Raw genomic sequence first — 21512 nt, 5'->3', positions numbered from 1 at the left:
ACTTGAGAAAGAGCTAAGTGTAAATATAAATTATATATGTTCGAAAGGCATTGTGCGCGAGAACTTTTGACACGAACGAATGTGTTCAGGAAATGGTGCCCAAGGTTATGAATACTCCAGTGTTAATATTAATACTTAAATGAAACTGGATTCCCGTTTCCCAACATTTATAAAGGCAACAAAATTTTGCTAACCATGCCAGTGACCATCGCTTCCGCTGAAAGGAGCTTTTCACGTTTGAAAATGATCAAGAATTATTTCACGAGACGCATCTCCCAAAAACGCCTGTTTTCTCTTGCCATGTTGACTGTGGTTTCAAAACAGAATTTTGATGATATCGTTGATGGATTTTTTTTTTTTTTTTTTGGAAATTTGTCGTTAAGTTCCTGTGGGACCGAACTACTGAGGTCATCGGTCCCTTAGCGTACATACTACTTAATCTAAATTAAACAAATTTACGCTAAGGACCACACACACACCCATGCCCGAGGTAGGACTCGAACCTCCGACGGGGGTAGCCGCTCGAACCGTGGCAAGGTGCCTTGGACCACGCGGTTATGCATGATGAATTTGCTCGCCAATAAGTGAGGAAAAAATGTTTTGTGTAAAGTTTGAAAAGCATAAAACCCTTACCTTCCACAACTTACAAAATATTTAATTATATGTAAATATAGAGCACAGTGAAGTGATGAATACAAAAATGGTTCAAATGGCTCTGAGCACTATGGGGCTTAACTTCCGAGGTCATCAGTCCCCTAGAACTTTGAACTACTTAAACCTAACTAACCTAAGGACATCACACACATCCATGCCCGAGGCAGGATTCGAACCTGCGACGTAACGGTCGCGCGGTTCCAGACTGTCGCGCCTAGAACCGCTCGGCCACTCCGGCCGGCAGAGATGAATACATCGCAATATCTGTGAACCTTATTTGAATTTGAATTTCATTAAGTTCGCAGGATTGCCATAGTCAAGTTAGTTTTTATTATTAACATTTTATTAATTACATACATGGTAAAGTTCCTTCCCCGATGAATTATTTTCTTATCATAACAGTAGATCTGTCTTAGTAATAGTCTTTCGATATACTGGCAGTATTAAATTAACGACGAAATTTACAATTCTTTTATAAGTGGCAGAGGTGTATCATCTTTGTCGGAGGAGGGACTGGGAAGAATGGGGAGTAGTAAATGATAGATGTGGAAGAGCCTCATGGAGAAGTTTTGCACAGGGCCCCGCGTCAGTTAACGTCAGCTCTGATTGTATCCTATTAGTCCATAGCGACAGGCTAAGAAACAACGACGCATAAGAAACACAGGAATCGTGAAACTGCTACACACCAGTCTACCAACACGAAAGTATACTATACTCAAGACGGCTTGTATAAAAAATACTGTAAGAAAAGTAATACACTGGAGAAGGATGTACAACTGAACAGAAGACTTACAATAATGAATACAGTATCGGTTAATTACTTTCTTATCGGTAATCAACAGAGCCATATTCTAATTGATAGGGTTGTTACGACTAGCTCGGACAATATTGGGGAATTCCCCCGCAAATTTTGCGGTGTTGTCAACTTACGACAGGTACATTATGGTGCGCCCAGCGCTCACTTCTAGAAATGAGCTAAAATCGTTATGACTCATTGTAGATTTGGACACCACCGTACTTCCATTGGACGGTAGGTAGAATACCATTCATATCCAGTTTGATAGATCTTTTTCCTCTCAGGCTGGGAGGGAGGAGCCCGTAATGCGCGGCGCACCTAGCATTTGTTAACTCTGCTTACTTGGCTAATCCAGCACCGACGGGACCTACAGTCTAAAATTGACAAATATTTTTCATAAACCCAACAAAATTGTCAGCCTCATGAGTGCTCCCAATCTCATTTCGCAACTTCTATGGTCTGGTCAATCTTCTGAGATGCGTGTGGTCGTGGTCCATGAAACTTTTTTGTCCCTGAAATTTAGCTCAAAGGTGCATTGGATATCGTCAGAGATACTGCTGGCTACGCAAAAAGCTGATTCTTCTGCGTCTTGCGTTACAGGGAGTACCTCTGAAGCTGTCCAACACAGCTCTGGACTAAACTTCAGGAATAAAAAGGTTTCATGAACCACGACCATACATCTCAGAAGACTGACCAGCAGCTAAGACAACAGACCGCGAAAGCCTTTATTATGTGACTCCTATCGTCGTATTGTTCAAGGAGAAAGTAACTGATTATAGCGAACGTTATCACGAGGAAATTTCTCCAGAAATCAATTTGATCATGATAAGATTGCATCGTCTTCTTGTATGCTTGGTGTCAGCGCTTTTCAAAGAGAGGCTCAGTACGAGTGGATTTGCAATGAAGCGGCAGAGGGCACTACAGACCATTTCTTTATTCTTTCTTCCTTCGTATTAGAAACCTGCAACTGGAATAACTCCTTTAACCTGTCGTAATTTATTTTGTATACACGAGATTCTCAATTAATTTGCTCTCCTGAAATATGTAAGGGCTGAATATAATCGAATGTTATTGTATGCCAAGGGACGGGTTATTTATTGGCTGTGTATATAATGTTATAAGGATTGCTTATAGTGCAGTCTACAAAACACACTCACAGAATGCCTCGCAATAAGTAATTATTTTACTGATTACAACAGCAAATTATCACTTGGCAACCGATAAATAGATAACTAACACCAAAAACAACTCGAAAGAACAAAGGAGCATTACCCCAGCCGGTCGACCAAAGAATAATTACGTCTCTTCACTTGCTGTACGTAACTGGCGTCTCCTCACAATGTACTTAACCTTGTACCTGCAGTGACTCCAATATCGCTGTAACTTTTCCACAACTGTAAACTCGAAACGTCCCAATATCTTATCTCGTATCTGATGTCCTAAAAGAATGGATAAAAATGTTAACTGTCCAAACCTCCAGTCCCCGAGCGCTAATGTTCGCGAACAATATACATTAAGGTGACAAAAGTCGTGGGATACCTATTAATTTCGTGTCGGACCTCCTTTTGCCTGGCGTAGAGCAGTAACTTCTAGCATAGACTCAACAAGTCGTTGAAAGTCCCTTGCAGCCAAGCTGCCTCTGCAGCCGTCCATAATTGCGGGAGTGTTCCCAGTGCAGGATTCTATGCACAAACTGACGTGTCGGTTATGTCCCATAAATGTTCGATGGGACCCATGTCGGGCGATTTGGATGGCCAAATCATTCGCTTGAATTGTCCAGAATGTTCTTCAAACCAATTGCGAACAATTGAGGCTCGGTCACATGGCGCATCGTCATCAATAAAAATGCCATCATTGTTTGGGAACATGTATGGCACAAACGGTCTCCAAGTGGCCGAACATAACCATTTACAGTCATTCTCGGTTAAGTTGGATCGGAGAACTCAGTCTATTCTATGTAAACTCAGCCCACACCATTGTGGAGCCCCCACCAGTTTGTGCAATGCCTTGTTGACAAATTTTGGTAATGGCTTCGTGGGGTCTGCGCCATACTCGAACCCTACCATCAGCTCTTATCAACTGAAATCGGGACTCATCTGACCAGGCCACAGTTTCCAGTCGTCTAGGATTCAACCAATATGGTCACGAGCCCAGGAGACGCACCGCAGGCGATGTCGTGCTGTTAGCAAAGGTACTCGCGTCGGCCGTCTGCTGCCACAGCCCATTAAAGCCGAATTTCGCCACACTGTCCTAACGGATAAGTTCGTCGTACGTCTCATATGATTTCTGCGGTTATTTCGAGCGGTGTTGCTTGCCTGTTAGCACTAACAACTCTGTGCAAACGCCGCTGCTCTCGGTCGTTAAGTGAACGCCGTCATCTAATGCATTGTCTTGGATGAGAGATATTGCCTGAAATTTGGTATTGGCGGCACGCTCTCGGAATATTGAATTCCCAAACGATTTCCTAAATGGAATAGTGGTGGTGGTGGTTAGTGTTTAACGTCCCGCCGACAACAAGGTCATTAGAGACGGAGCGCAAGCTCGGGTTAGGGAAGGATTGGGAAGGAAATCGGCCGTGCCCTTTCAAAGGAACCATCCCGGCATCTGCCTGAAACGATTTAGGGAAATCACGGAAAACCTAATCAGGATGGCCGGAGACGGGATTGAACCTTCGCCCTCCCGAAATGGAATGCCCCATGCTTCCAGCCCCATCTACCATTCTAAGTCTTATAATTCCCGTTGCACGGTCATTATCACGTCGGAAACCTTTTCACATAAACCACATGAGTACAAATAACAGCTCCGCCAATGCACTGTCCTTCTGTACCTTATGTGAGTGATACTACCGTCATCTGTATATGTGCATATCGGTATCCCATGCCTTTTGACGCCTCAGTGTAGTTTTTTGCTGTTCTGCCTGGCACGAACTGGCCATCAAAAAGGGGCCTACTACAAAAATCCGCGATTATGCGTAACGGATAATTATTTAAAGTCTTATTGGAGTCCTAAATTTGTATTTGACTGCCAAAGCTCACGTCCCTTCTGCAATAGCGAAAGTTCCGCTGCTCTAAGTGAATATCAATTTCAAATAATAAACATCACAATCAAAGAATAATTATTCTTCCCTACAACGTTAAAATGCATTACTTGAACAGGAATTAGCACTGCATTAAATTCAGTTTCGGTCCATCACACTAACACACACACACACACACACAAAATGGTTCAAATGGCTCTGAGCACTATGGGACTTAACTGCTGAGGTCATCAGTCCCCTAGAACATAGAACTACTTAAACGTAACTAACCTAAGGACATCTCACACATCCATGCCCGAGGCAGGATTCGAACCTGCGACCGTAGCGGTCGCGTGGCCCCAGACTGTGGCACCTAGAACCGCTCGGCCACTCAGGCCGGCGGTCTAACACACACATCATTCAGTAAAGTAAAAGTCATTTCATTGAGCTAAAGTTACAACATATATTCTGAAACCATATTTACAGTCAATGTGCCTCGCAAAAAGTTGCAGCGACGGACGTGTGTTAATGACAAGTAGATGACGCAGCAGATGATGATCGGTAATTGCAACATGGAACTATTATTATGGCCGGGACTTGGTCCTTGGTATTCATTGATTTACCTTGTGGATTTTTGTGCTTAGTTACGTTAATATAGTACGAAAGATTCCTTATCTCTTTCTTTCGTTCACTTTTATTATTCACGCCATATTGGTGACCCCGACGAAGCGACCTAAGGAGAATCAGAAGATAAACAAAAAGATTGTAGGTAGCTACAAGACCTGCGAGAAAGTAACCACACGGCTTTGCGGCTGCGATGCATACTGGAATCGTAATAACAGAATTTGGTGTGATACACTAAGAGGTCAATACTGACCATTTATTCCGACGGAGTTTAGATTGCGTTTTTTCCGAGCTTGCATCCACTGGTCCACCCAGGTGTGATGCATCAAGAGGTCAACACCAACCATTTATTCCGACGGAGATTAGACTGCGCATTTTTCATTATTTGCATGGATTGGACCACCCAGGTATTAGAGCAACTGCGAACTAGTGGCGAACAAAGTCGTATGGTCAGTCTTTTTGATTGCATAAATTAGGCACGAGCATGCTTATAATACCAATGTAAGCCGGCCGCGGTGGTCTAGCGGTTCTGGCGCTGCAGTCCGGAACCGCGGGACTGCTACGGTCGCAGGTTCGAATCCTGCCTCGGGCATGGGTGTGTGTGATGTCTTTAGGTTAGTTAGGTTTAAGTAGTTCTAAGTTCTAGGGGACTTATGACCTAAGATGTTGAATCCCATAGTGCTCAGAGCCTTTTGAACCAATACCAATGTAACAAAATCAGCCGACAAGCTCTCCCACTAATTACACAGTTTCTAGGCCCGACTAGAAGATTCGTGCACATTCATGTGGATTTAGTAAGCCCACTACCGTCTTCTAAAGGACAACGGTACGTAGTGACAATCGTGGATCGTTTCACAAGATGGCCGGAAGCAACACCGGTAGCACACAACTCGGCGGAAACTGTGGCGAAAGTATTCGCAGGCGAGTCGTTCGCACGTTTTGGAATTCCACACTCGATCAAGACAGACAGAGGTCGTCAATTTCAAATCACAGAGGGGTAATGAATATCTGCAGCTGCAACCATCTATGAACAACCAGTTGGCCATTCAGCAAGTAACGGAATGATGGGAAGGTTTCTCCCAGTTTCTCCCAACGTCAAAGACAACGCTAATGTGTTACGAGACAACATGAACCGAGGCGTTACCTCTCGTATTATTAGGCGTATGCACAGCAGTAAAATGTACTAATTTCATCGTCGGAATTGGTGCATGGAGAATGGTTGCGAGTTCCTGGAGAACTAATAATGCCGAAGATTCCCTCAGCTGCAGCTCAGCAAACACATAAATGGAAATGCTGTGTGGTTAGGGCCTCCCGTCGGGCAGACCGTTCGCCTGGAGCAACTCTTTAGAGTTGACGCCACTTCGGCGATTTGCGTATCGATGGGGATGAAAATGATGATGATAAGGACAACACAACACCCAGTCCCTGAGCGGTGAAAATCTCCGACCCAGCCGGGAATCGAACACGGGCCGTTAGGCATGACATTCCGTCGCGCTCACCACTCGCTACCAGGGGAGGACAGCAAACACATGAGACAGTTTCAAGCAGTGCCGCCCTTCAGACAAAGGGATAGAAGGGTTTTCCTGCATAAGGACTTATAAACATGCTCCTTCGTCTGGATGCATGATAACATTGAGTGAATGCCCCTAAAATCGCCTTATATGGGTCCTTATAAAGTGTTGACAAAAGGAAACCGTGCTTTTAAGTTAGAAATAAATGGGAAGAAGGAAACATCAACAATTGAGTGATTGAAACCATATTATCAGTATCCATGTTATCAGTACGCTGACATACCTGAGGCACCATGCTTTGAAAAAGAAAGGAAGGAGGGCAGGCGCGGAGGGGGGGGGGGGGGGGGGTGGAGGGGGCTGGTGTTGATTTTTGTATTTAATACGTTAATAAAGCACGAAAAGGTTTCTTACCTGTTCATTTCTTTCGCTACTATTATTCACACTAAAATGTAACTTTCATGTTTCTCAAACAGTGTCAAGTTCTATATCTATTAATCTGAACTGGCACAATAGAAGGTTAACACCAGTTTGAAAAGAATGTGAGCGGACGCTGTACGTATTATGTTATAATTCATTACGGCACAAAGAAATTACAGACACTGGCAGTGTGTGGGCTTTGATGTAAACCAATGGGTGAAGTTGAAAACTAGTGCTGGAGTAGGATTCTAACCCCAGCCTCCTGCTTACTAGGCAGATGCACTGACCACTGAGCCGTCAGGACGCAGTTGTCTTCACAACTGCTCGGACTACCCCAGCACACCTCCCATCAGACGCAAATTCTCGTCTTATTCACACACTACTAATGTAGTCCCTTTGTCCATTATCCACATTATTCGCGGCATTTCACCGAGCCCCATAAGAGTTCGAGCCTAGGAGCCTAGTGTGCATCTCCACTGAACAAGTCATCGGCTGTCCTCATCTTAATTATATACATACACTATGTGATCAAAAGTATTCGGACACCCCCGTAAACATACGTTTTTCATATTAGGTGCATTGTGCTGCCACCTACTGAGAGGTACTCCATATCAACGACCACAGTAGTCATTAGACATCATGAGAGAGCAGAATGAGGCGCTCTTTGGAACTCACGGACTTCAAACGTGATCAGGTGATGGGATGTCACTTGTGTCATATGTCTGTACGCAGGATTCCCACACTCCTACACATCCCTAGGTCCATTGTTTCCGATGTGATAGGGATGTGGAAACGTGAAGGGACACGTACAGCACAAATGCGTACAGGCCGACCTCGTCTGCTGACTGACAGAGACCACTGACAGTTGAAGAGGGTCGTAACATGTAATAGACAGACATCAATCCAGACCATCACACAGGAATTCCAAACTGTGTCAGGAACCACTGCAAGTACTATGACAATCAGGCGGGAGGTGAGAAAACTTGGATTTCATGGTCGAGCAGTTGTTCATAAGCCACACATCACGCTGGTAAATGCCAAACGACGCCTCGCTTGATGTAAGGAGAGTAAACATTGGACGATTGAACACTGGAGTGAAGCATCACGGTACACAATGTGGCGATCCGATGGCAGGGTGTGGGTATGGCGAATGCCTGGTGAATGTCATCTGCCAGTGTTTGTACTGCCAACAGTAAAATTCGGAGGCGATGGTGTTATGATGCGGTCTTGTTTTTCATGGATGCCGCTTGCACCCTTTGTTGCTTTGCGTGGCACTGTCACAGCACAGGCCTACATTGATGTTTTGAGCACCTTCTTACTTCCCACTGTTCAAGAGCAATTTGGGGATGACGATTGCATCTTTCAACACGATCGAGAACCTGTTCATCATCATTTCATCCTCATCAATGGCGCGCAAGTCGCCCAACGTAGCGTCGACTGAAATAAGACTTGCACTTGGCAGGCGAACATCCCCGGATGGGGCCTCCCGGCGAATGATGCCATATGCTCATTTCCATATTTACCTGTTTATAATGCTCGGCCTGTGGTGGAGAGGTTACACGACAATAAAATCTCTGTAATGGACTGGCCTGCACAGAGTCCTCACCTGAATCCTATAGAACACCTTTGGGATGTTTTGGAGCACCGACTTCATGCCTGGCCTCACCAACGAGACATCAGTACCTCTCCTGAATGTAGTACTCCATGAATAATGGACTGCCATTCCCCAAGAAACCTTCCAGCACCAGACTGAACGTATGCTTGCGAGAGTGGAAGCTGTTATCAAGGCTATACTGAATTCCAGCATTACCGATGGAGGGCGCCAAGAACTAGTAAGTTATTTGCAGTCAGGTGTCCAGAGACTTTTGATCACATAGTGCATATATATTTTTGTCTGTTCGTTCTCATCCCAGTCCATCACAAATATTCAACATTTCCCATGATGTAAACAAATGGCCATTCGCAACCAATGTCTGTAATTCCTTTGTGTCTTAATTGATAATGGCTTCTGGATCAAAGCGGTGTCTGTTCTTTCAGACATGTCCGAAAGAACAGACATCCCATAAATATAATTCAAGTCTACATTGTTATCGCCGACAGCTTCTACAAGCACGTTGTCACCCAAGTGATTGTTTCATTGCCTTCACACCACTCATGCTCCTCTGACTGGGTACTGCATCCCCTGGCCAGTTTAAAGTGTGTGACGGCCTGTACTTCATCACGAAACGATTTAACAGTTAATAATATTGTAATTCTTCAGGCTTTCCTGGCAACCTGTTGACATTTTGAGAAAAACTAGACTCTGCCGGATCGTTCTCGCACGATATATCGACGGCGTAACTTGGTCTTCTTCAGGTACTACCCGAGAATGGTCCTTGGGCTTTTTTTGTTTTTTTTGGCACTTTTCATTTTCTCCTATGAAGGAGGAAGGCGGACTGTTTGAGGGCATGCTGGCGTCCCTTTTCAGCCGTGGGGTTTTTACATAGTTATTTTTCCTGCAAGTGTATTGTTATAATTGGTTAACAATTTCGTTAGTGCAGGTTTTTAGGTCCTTGGGTGGATCGAGTCCAGTATTTATGCCTGTAAAGTACTGGGCGCCTCCTAGTCGGTCCGCGCCGCATCGGGTGTTCCCTCCCATGGTCCTCTCTGGGCACTGGTGTTCCCACTGCCGTCCGCGCCCGGCTCGGCCCCTCCTTGGGGTCGCGGTCGTCATCTGTAGTGTCTGGTGCTCCGTATCCTGGCTGTTTCCTTGGTCTCCATGACGCTAGAGTACGTCGAAGTCGGGCGCAGACGTCGGTCGGAACACCAACGTTCAGAGGGAACCATTGGAGCCGCGCCTTGCGGGCCCAGACCAGAGATGGAACACTCGATCCGGCAGGGACTCATTACGGGGCGCCAGCAAGAGACAGAAGTGGAAGCCGAGGAAACAGCCAGGATACAGAGCACCAGACACTACAGATGACAACCGCGAGCCCAGAGAGCAGCCCAGCCGGGCGCGGACGGCAGTGGGAGCACGCTGTTGTGATTTCTTAAGGCTTCTTGCCTTGTTTCTTCGTAGGTTAAGCAGTCTATACTGCTATTCCTACAGCTACCTAAGTGTTTTCTTTCTTCTCTTTCCTGAATTTCCTTCTTGGTGTCATTAGTTTGGTTTCCTTCTTCTTTTGCTGCTGGTGCGTAGTCACTACTTGCGCAGTAGGTCCGGCCAGTGTGTGGTTGGTCGCCAGTGGACTTGGTTCCCAAGTGCACTAACGAGTTGGTTGTCGGCTTCCTTCATTGCCGCATAGAAACTTGCCGCTTATTGCCGGAAGCGTTGTTTAAGCGACGGTATTCCGGTGAGTTTGAGCAATTCCCTCGTGGGGAAATCACGTGGTAGGTGCAGTGCAAGCCTGAGGGCTTTGTTCTGCATGGTCTGGAGCAACTCCCACTTGCAGCTCGATTTCCATCATTCAGCAAATTTCTATACGGCATCGACCGAGCGTTGTTACGCTATCCAGTCGCATTAGTGTCACCACTTGTCAAAAGGCTGAATAACGATCTTTTGTAGCACGGGCTGCTGCAAGATGTGCAGTAAGAGAGTCAGTGAGGTTGTGAAAGCTACCGACAGAGGTGTGGACCCATGCCAGCTCCAGTGCCGTGGTCAGCTGCGCTAGGTTTCTCGGTTGAGGGACCATGTTGCAAACAGTCCAATTGAGATGGTCCCATGGATTATCAATTGGGTTTAAACCTGGGAAGTTTGGTGGCCAGGGAAATACGGTAAAGTCATCCTGGCGCTCTTCAAACCACGCCCGTACACTGCTGCGATCTGTATGACACGTTACATTGTCCTGTTGGTAGATACCATCGTGCCAAAACAAATTGTATGCACAGATTGACGTGGTTCCCAAGGATATATGCGTATTTGTGTTGATCAATCATCACTTGCAGCACGATGATATCACCCAGGGAATGCGGTACAGCCTGAACCTTTCCGACGATTGTTGCAGGATGTTTGCTTTGAGATGTATCACGCTGTATGTGCCAGCAGGCATCAGTCCGATGGAGCATAAAACGTGATTCATCTGAAAAGGCCGCCTGTCGCCACTCAGTGGACGTCCAATTGCGGTATTGGCGTGCAGATTCCAGCCTTCGTCATCCAATAACATTAGTCAACATGGGGGTACATGAATCAGGCCCATTCACAATAGGAACGTTCACTGAATGGTCCTTGAGGAGACACTGTTGACAGCCCTAGGATCATTTGGGAGGTCAGTTGCTTAACGATTGCTCTATTCACCTGTACACATCTCTGTAGCCATCATTCACCCCCCCCCCCCCCCCCCCCCCCCGTCATCTACAGTGTGTGATGCAGCACAGCTGTGTTGGTGCTTGGTGCCATTTTCAGTTAGCGCCATTTTGTGATTCATGGGATAGTTTAACCACAGCCGTATTCGAGCAGTTTATAAACCTAGCCTGAAAGCCAATGATAACGTCCGTTTGGACACCAGATACACTACGTGTTAAAAAGTATTTGAACATACCCAAAAACATACGTTTTTCATATTAGGTACATTGTGCTGCCACCTACTTCCAGGTACTCCATATCAGCGACCTCAATAGTCATTAAACATCGTGAGAGAACAGAATGGGGTGCTCTGTGGAACTCACAGACTTCGAACTTCGTCAGGTGATTGGGTGTCACTTGTGTCATACGTCTGTATGGGAGATTTCTGCCGAGACTGCCGACAGTTGAAGAGGGCCGTAATGTGTATTAGACAGACATTTATCCAGACCATCGCACAGAGATTCCAAACTGCATCAGGTTCCACAGCAAGTACTATGACAGTTAGGTGGGAAGTGCGAAAACTTGGATTTCATGGTCGAGCAGCTGCTCACAAGCCACACATCATGTCAGTAAATTCCAAACAATGCCTTGCTTGGTGTAAGGAGCATAAACATTTGACGATTGAACAGTGGAAAAACGTTGTGTGGAGTGTAGAATCATGATACACAACGTGGCGATACGATGGCAGGGTGTGGGTATGGCGAAGCCTCATTTGCCAGTGTTTGTAGTGGCAACAGTAAAATTCGGAAGCAGTGGTGTTACGGTGTGGTCGTGTTCTTCATGGAGGGGGCTTGCACTCCTTGTTGTTTTGCGTGGCACTGTCACAGTACAGGCCTACATTCATGTTTTAAGCACCTTCTTACTTCCCATTGTTGAAGAGCAATTTGGGGGTTGGTGATTGCACCTTTCAACATGATCGACCACCTGTTCATAATGCACGGGCTGTGGCGGAGTGGTTACACGACAATAACATCCCTGTAATGGACTGGCCTACACAGCGTCCTGATCTGAATATTATAGAACACCTTTGGGATGTTTTGGAACGCCAACTTCATGTCAGGCCTCACCGACCGACATTGATAGCGCTTCTCAGTGCAGTACTCCATGAAAAATGGGCTGCCATTCCCCAAGAAATCTTACAGCACCTGATTAAAAGTATGCCTGCGAGAGTGGAAGCTGTCATCAAGGCTAAGTGTGGGCCAACACCATATTGAATTCCAGCCTTACTGATGGAGGTGCCACGTACTTGTAAGTCATTTTCAGCCAGGTGTCCGGATACTTTGGATCACATAGTGTAAATCACTCTGTTTTCACATTATGACAGCTAGTGCGCTGTTTTTCTGCGTCCCCCAGACACGTTTTATATACCCTCTACTGCTAGTGTTGCCAACTGCTATCTGCGAGTGGTTATTACGCGTTGACGAGGAACATACGCCATGATCATGTTTATGTGACTGACCCGTATATTTTAACTGGGAAAATAAGGAAGTGCATATATGGGCAACATAGTTGTACCATTACAGACTCACATAACATGTTACCCCACAAGCAGCTACGTGTTATTTACTCTTATACGTTGTTGTCAATGATATGAATCAGTCGCTGTTGCCAGTATTTCTTTCGTTTTTTGTACCTTTGTCGAATTCTTGAGAATTTTCTAAAGAAGATAAGCGTTTAACATCCTGTCGACGACGTTATTAGAAACAGAGTAAGCTCGGATTGGACAAGGATACCAACCATGTCTGTTTGAAAGAAGCCATTCTGGCATTTACCCTGAGCGATTTTGCATGACCACAGAAACCTCAAATCTGGGAATTTGAGCCGTCGTCCTCCTGAAAGATGATTAAATTTGTAGATATTTCTGGGTCTGCAGGGTGCGAAAATTAGTACACAGAGCTGCCAGCTCTGGTAGCAGCAATAGGTCACACCCCGTTGGGCATCAAGCCAAACTGATGGCAGATGCTCTGCGGCAGAGATCGTCAGATGTAGAAAGTAGTGAATGGTCGCATACTAGTGTTTGGTAACCCACAACCAGATGTTTCTCACCAGGCGTGACACCTGTGGAACGTCCTAGCCAGAGCATAAGGCGATTACTATCTGTACCAGTGTGTAGTTGATGAAAGATAACATCATGGGCCACAACCACAGCCTCAAACTTATCAGAAACGTAACGGTTGCTGTACATATCACCAGCTAACAGAAACCAGAGATGATCATGTTGTGTACCCAATGGAACTTGATACCATCACGCAAGGTACTGGGAAGAGGATGACGAATGCAATCTGGCGAAGTTAGTCCTCGTGAACATGGATAATCCTTTTCCTTCATGGTACTGTTCACAGAACAGGGAATGGTCTGATTGATGTGGATTCTAGTGTGGGTGCAGACAAGTCCAGTCCCCTCAGTCTAGGTACGTGGCATATCTGTATGACCCTGCACAGCCGAGCAAACAATATGTCCATCCTCTCATGAGCTATTCACACTGTGCGATTGCCATCCTCCATGATGTTAGGTATGCTCCTCTTGAAGCCATTAATTCCATATTCACATGAGAGGCGTGGGATACTGACTACTGCGAACAGCAATTTCAAGCAACCAGAGAGTGCAGTGCGGATAGGCCACAATCCAGCCTCTGTAGAATTCAGTCATATACTGGTGGACACCTCTGCTTCTTATATGATGCATAATTCCATATTCTTGCAAAAAAATTACTTTCAAATGTAATTTCTGACTGAGAAACCCTCGTGTTAGCTTTCCTTATAATGGGCGATCACGAAGTTTCTGTTTGAGGGCATTGCTGCAGTAGACATGTAATGTAGCTTGATTCCAATCTGGGTATATAAACAATGACATTTAGACAAGTGATTAGTATAGCATTTATGTTTTTCAAAGTGTGTGCGGTAAATGCAGAAACATGAACTATGGTGGCGTTATTACTAAATGTGTCAAGACAAGTGAACTGTTATTCTTATCCTGGCTGTCAAAGAACAAACAATGGTACACATCCAGCTGAGGATGAAGATTGTGTATGGGGCAGCATGTCTATCAGAAAACCACTGTTGTGGAATGGTGTGCCAAGGGGCTCTACTGCTGTATGATACTGCACATCCCCATATTGCAAATATCATAACGTAGAAGTTATGCCATCTCAAGTGGGAGACACTTGAACATCTGCTCTATAGTTCTGATCTCTCCCTAAGTGTATACCAAACCTCCTGTCCCTTACAAAAGGCCTTGAAGGGTCGAAGATTCCTGTGTGACGAGGATGTTCAATGGGCAGATATGGATTTCTTCACACAGGAGAACATGGTGTTTGACCAAACACGTATCTTCAACCTGTTGCATCAGTGGCATGGTTACCTCAGTGCTCATGGCATTTTTGTCTGACTGGTATACCGATTCTGGACTGTAGGGCATTTGAACTTTTTGATCGCATCTTATAGATGATGATGTGCCTACCTACCCGGTATGGTTACACTGAAATGCTTATCATTTGCACTTCATGTCAATTTGACATTTGTTATATAACAACTTCCTCATGTTCCAATTTTAATGGCAAGTAGTGAATAAGCACAATAAAGCCAGTCTGTGCAACAGTAAATGTCTGTTGAGCCAAAATCAGCTGCTGGATAACATTCAATAGTGTCGCAGCAGCTAATGCATGATACAAGGGTAAATCAAATGTAAGACCCAACTAAACTCAATTTGATCATCCTCTTTACAGTTTGGACCTATCATCTCGCGATTTTCATTTGTTTGGGCAACGATTTGAAGATGAAAAGGGTGTGGAGGAATTTATATGCAACTGGCTCCTGGTGCATCCAGCTTCATTCTATGATGCTGGAATAAAAAATCCTTCCTTCTTGCTGAGAGAAATGTATTTCTGAAAGAGGAAACTGTGTAGAAAAGTAAATTATATTTCCCTTTTATTTTTCAATAACTATTTTTTTTAGAAAATAAAATCTTGTTTGTATTTGATTTGCCCTCATTACATGCTTGTATCCTCCTTGAAATCCTGACCACAGTGTGGTCTAGACATTGATTCTCAAGCCTGTCCCACCCTTTGATGGTGGCCCACCTGAGGTTGTCCGCAATGAGTTTGCTGCTGCACATGCAGTACGATGTGCCAGAGCCACATGCTGAACATGATGGTCTTCCCTCTTGGTAGTGCTACATGGCCATCTAGAGTTCAGTCTTCTCGTGACCATGCTTTCTCGTGACCGCAGTTGCCAGCATTCATGTACAGTGGCTACATTCCTGCCAATCTTTCTGCAATATCACAGAAGGAGCATCAAGCTTCTCTACCATGCACTACATTGATCAAACTCAGTTAGGTGTTGATAATGGCATCTTTGTTGCCCTAAAGGCATTCTTTACTAATGTCAACTTACCATCCCCAGTCTCAAACTAACATCCACATCTGTTACAGAGTATATTTAAAAGAAACCTGATTTACATCGTCATAGTGGTACTACAAGGGGCACACTTATATGACTGGCACAAAATTTGAACAGACATCAACTTCCACTTATGTGCACATCTCCTTCCTTGTGCTGCAATTTTTTCTCCATCGGTGCATACTGTGAAAAGTAATGGTCCTATAACTCTTTTCGTATGCACCACTTTTATTTTATGTCTGAAGATTCCTCTCTATTGAGAACACCATGCTGTGTTCTGTTTTCTAGAAACTCTTCAACTAAGTCACACAGCTGGTCTGATATTCTGTGTGCTAGTATTTTGTGCAGAACTATATACTGTCTTGTATACTTTCCTATCAGAATTCATTAAGAAAGTCTCTATGAAAATCATCATTGTCTTACACTCTATAACACACCATTCTTAACAAAATGTGATGATTATCTAACACCAACTTCTGCGTGCAAGGAGTCTGCCTCAGAAAATTAAGTATCACAATGTTATTTCCATATCTGAGCTGCTGAGTCACAGAGAGGCACAACGAAAAGACTGCCACAAATAAAGCTTTCAGCCCATAAGGCCTTCGTCAAAAATGGATGACAGACAGACCGACACTCACTCACCCACTCACTCACTCACACACACACACACACACACACACACACACACACACACACACACACACACACACACACAAATGCAACTCACATACACATGACTGCAGTCTCAGGCAACTGTAGCCACACCGCAAGCAGCAGCACCAGTGCATGATGGGAGTGGCAACTGGGTGGAGGTAAGGAGTAGGCTGGGGTGAAGAGTGGGAGGGATAGTAGGGTATGGGTGGCAGTCACTCCAGTGCCGCTGGGGAGCACACAGGGACACGCGGCTGCTACAGTCGCAGTTTGAATCCTGCCTCGGGCATGGATGTGTGTGATGTCCTTAGGTTACTTAGGTTTAACCAGTTGTACATCTAGTGGACTGATGACCTCAGATGTTAAGTCCCTTAGGGCTTAGAGCCATTTGAACCATTTGAATACAGGGACAAGTTGGAGAGGGTAGGGCAGCTATGTGCAGTCGAGAGGTTAGATGGAGGGTAGGGAAGAATTGGCTGGGGGGTGGGGGGTGGGGGGGAGTAGCAGAAAAGGATAATTAAAAAGACTGGGTGCAATGGTGGAGTGAGGGCTGTATAGTGCTGCTGGAATGGGAACAGGGAGGCTGGATGGGCGAGGACAATGAATAACGAAGGTTGAGGCCAGAATGGTTACTGGAACGTAGAATATACTGCGGGGAGAGTTCCCACTTGCACAATTCAGAAAAGCCAGTGTTGGTTGGTAGGATCCATATGGTGCAGGCTGTGAAGCAGTAATTTAAATTAAGAATGTTGTGTTGGGCAGTGTGCTCAGCAACCAGATGGTCCATTTGTTTCTAGGCAACAGTTTGTCAGTGACCATTCATGTGAACAGACAGCTTGTTGGTTGTCATGCCCACATAGAATGCAGCACATGTTTGTAGCTTAGCATGCAGATCATGTGACTGGCTTCACAGGTAGCCCTGCCTTTGAAGGGGTAGGTGATGTTTGTGACTGGAGTAGGTGGTGATGGGAGGATGTATGGGACAGGTCTTACATGTAGATCTGTTACAGGGGTACGAGCCATGAGGTAAGGGGTTGGGAGCAGGGGTTGTGTAGGGATGGACAAGTATATTGTGTAGCTTTGGTGGATGGCAGAATACCACTGTGGGAGGGGTGGGAAGGATAGTAGGTGGGAACGTGCTCTATCTCTAATGATCTCATGGCTGCAGTCCATATTTTCTGAATTACAAATGTGACAACATGGAGATGTGTGATTATCCAATATTGAAACATGACTTCTGTGTAATGCAAGGTGCCTACCAGAGAAAATTAAGTATCAAGACATTATTTCCACATGTATAAAATGTTTGTTGGTATCTGTATGTAGAGAGTACCTTGCCTCCAAAGGACACTCAGTGAGGAAGGAGTCTTAATTAGGCAGCATGTTGCAACCGGCTGGTGGACCCTGAGAAGCTGGGGTGCTGGTGGTGGAGGAGGGGTGGGGTGGCAGTGCACATGTGCACTCTCCATCTTCGTTGGTCACTGCAGCTTATTCACTCCTTCCCACAACTCCTGATTGTACAGCATGGGTGGATTGCAAAAATAAATAAATAAATAAATCTGTGATAGAGGCTAATAGTGAAGTTTTATGCATGATCTGTAGTTTATTTGTTCTGCCAATAATGTGACTGTTCAGTGGCAAGTGTGTAACCTTATTCCTATGGAGGTCAGTTGGTTTATCTTCCCCCCACAGTGTAAATTGGTAACATATGTAATACTGATATGTACACAGGGGTCACAAGCCATGTGTAGGTAGTTGGCTTTCTTGTCAGAATCAGTGTATGGTAATTGTGGAACCTATTGGGCCAGCTATTTAGTAATACACATTTATAGCATAATTTAGTGGTAATTATTAAACTTGGGATCAGTGTTACTAGTTTGGTAGGTCAGTTTAACTCAGTCTTAATTATTAGACACAGTAATTGTGTAGTAATAAGTAGGATAAGGTCTCATCTTAGTTTTTTTCTCACTGTTCTGTCTGTAAATGCCACTGTGGTGTCAAAACACTTGTTATGGAGAAATACAATGACCGTAGCTTTCCCCCTATTTATAAGTTAACCAACTTGTCTAGAGAATTGGAGGGAAGGGATGTTTGATAGTGACATCACAGTCTGCCATCTGGACCATTAACTTTTACTGGGATGTCACAGTCCACCATCTTGAATAAATTTGGCAACTGTGTAGGCTGCCCTAGCTTTTCCCACCATTTTTACACCACCCAAAAAGGGGGAGGGTGTGACCTTGATATTGGTGTAGATCTGGCTTCAATACCAAGTATGACAGCAGTGGTACAGTTCCTTTACTAATACAATGACAGTTTGATGCTGCTGCAGTAAGAACTATGAGAAAGGAGGACAACAGAGTTTCCTGTAATTATCCAGCAGCTGAAGATTAGATGGGTAGATCACATAACTAATGAGGAGGTACTGAACAGGATTGGGGAGAAGAGAAGTTTGTGGCACAACTTGACTAGAAGAAGGGACCAGTTGGTAGGACATGTTCTGAGGCATCAAGGGATCACAAATTTAGCATTGGAGGGCAGCGTGGAGGGTAAAAATCATAGAGGGAGACCAAGAGATGAATACACCAAGCAGATTCAGAAGGATGTAGGTTGCAGTAGGTACTGGGAGATGAAGAAGCTTGCACAGGATAGAGTAGCTTGGAGAGCTGCATCAAACTAGTCTCAGGACTGAAGACCACAACAACAACATCCAGCAACAGTTATTATCTTGATTTTTCTGCCTGTTAAAGAAGAACAAGCTCTGTAGAATTTGTCTCTAGTAGTAGCAATGATTGATAGTAAGTATTTTCTGTGTGTTAGTCTATAAAGGGGAACAACCACTGTCTCGCACATGTCACCTATTGTGAATGATTATGTATAGTCACAGTGAGCAATATTCAATATTTTATGTGTGTCAGAATACAGGAAGATACAATTACTGACTTTTACTTGTCTCCCATTGTGGTTAAAGTATTTGACTGTGTACTGTCAGAACAAGTTACAAGCACAGTGCTCATTTCTGACAGCATAAGATAGAACTCAGGGATCGGGAGCTGCTCGGCCATTCCAAAATCACCTGTTCTAAGCATCGTGAAAGACTTTCTCCTTCTCACTCTGTTAAAGGGAGCTTGGAGCTGAGCCCACTTTCAATGATCTGATTGCACCACACAGGTTACACCTTTGCCCCTGTGCCAGGATGTAAAACACCTCACTCATGGTTATGCATTTTAACAAGTGTTGTACTCTCAAAAGTGACTGTATTAGAGGAAAACACTATGTTAGAGAAAGGGTGCTGCCACAGTGAATGGAATAGTTAGCTGCTCCATATGACTTGGATGCCATCAGACATGATACTGACTTTTGAAGTGACCATTCAGTGCAGGACTGGCAAAGTTCATAGCATGATTGCATTTCATCATAGCCAGGTCATGGGTGTTCAGTGTGTGGAACACTACAGCTACAGTATTGTGGCAGATCTAGGGGTCACTGCCTATGACCATGTTTCACAGCACTGCACAGACAAATTGCAGCTCACAAGATCACTTACTAATTCAATGTTAAATTTCACCAACAGTGAGCAGCCATGCTATCCAGAACTACAACCTCACCAATGTATGCTGAAACCACTATCCCGTGCATGTACCTCTGTATACTACACATCACATGACATTGAGTTTAGTATGCATATAATAACACTACTAATAGATGTGCAAAGGGTGTAAAAAGCTCATGCACACTCATGAACCACGGTCCTTACTGATGGCTTGTTGCAAGTTCCACATTTGGTGATATGTACTTGCTCAAGAGGTATAGTTCAGGGAGCTGATGGAGGTATTCTCAGTGGGTAATATTTATGTGATATAAAATAAGGTTATAGCATGTCTGTCATTGTCTTTCACCATAAAATTATACAGGCATGTACTGTCCACATCCATGTAATAGTCTGTTCACCTTTACCACACCATCGCTTCCAGATTGAATCAGAATAGTATAAAAGACACTAAACACATAGAAGGGTGTTTGTTTGGACATCCAGATCACTTAGCCCCTCTGTTACTGAGCTCCTCTGTGATGCCGTATGCTTGACCCAGATCTGACCAGTCTGCATCCAGTTGTGGATTTGGATGGTTCATGAAATTATGTATCACTACTGTAACCTAGGTAAATGTCACTAAACCCATTTTTCATGAATGTATGTTACTTGTCTCATCTGAAATATAATCTTCCAGAATTTTAAGACTAATCTTTCATGTCATATGCAGTGTCTTTCCTCTAACATCAGTCATTGCAAATTATTGATAATTCCTACTTGTTTTTATTCATACTGAACAAACCCACAATGAACTGAATAGTTCTTCTTAGAGTTTTTTCATACTTTTCTCTTAAAGCAACTACTTAAATGAGCCACAATGGTCAAAATAATTTAAAAATTCCTCAAATGAATATTTGGTACATGACCAATTTAATGTCTCTGGCATTCTTTTAATAACTTTCATGTACACAGTGAGACAGGAGGAGAAGTACATGCTTTGATGGGTGATAGTACTGATGATCCTGAACAAAAAACTTCTAATAAACAAATGCCCTTTTCTTAACTGTCTCCATGTAAACCAATGAAAACAGCTAGGAATGGGAAAGGTGTAGGTGATTGTAAATTAAGATACTGTTATGTTATAGTTTGTTTAATTGTGTACATTTCCTCACAGAAGATGTTCAAACAGACCACCGTCAACTTCAATGTGTGTTGCTGCTCTTGTAGACAGGTGTTGTGTCACCGATCCAAGCTCACTTTTGCATTGCTTTATCTGTGCACAAGCATGTAAAATATGAGTGAAGAGTTCCTCTCTCGTGTCCACTCTGTGCTTGTAGATGTCACTCTTCAGCCACCCCCACAAACAGTAATCCATTGTGGTAAGATCGAGTGACCTTGGTGACCAATCCAATGACCAGGATATGTTGTGTTGAGATACTGTGTCACTGGCCATATGGAATGTGTAGGAGCTCCGTCATGCTGAAAGTACAGACGAGCTCTATTGCCAAATGGATATCCTCCACATATTCTGGTAACACGTTTTGAAGAAACTCAAGATATCGTGTCCCAGTAAGATGGTTATCTAAAACAACT

At 44.2% G+C, this 21512-nt stretch overlaps 1 protein-coding gene across 1 annotated transcript in view; it reads left to right on the top strand.

The window, feature by feature from the left end:
* Nucleotides 1-21512, top strand: part of LOC124595032 (juvenile hormone esterase-like) — a 164000-nt gene that overhangs the window by 33988 nt on the left and 108500 nt on the right. The gene's annotated exons all lie outside the window — the stretch shown is intronic.

The sequence above is a fragment of the Schistocerca americana genome, chromosome 2 (genome assembly GCF_021461395.2).
Source record: "Schistocerca americana isolate TAMUIC-IGC-003095 chromosome 2, iqSchAmer2.1, whole genome shotgun sequence".
NCBI lineage: Eukaryota > Metazoa > Arthropoda > Insecta > Orthoptera > Acrididae > Schistocerca > Schistocerca americana.
Note: the sequence above shows the minus strand (reverse complement) of the source record. Positions and strands in the feature narration are given on the sequence as shown.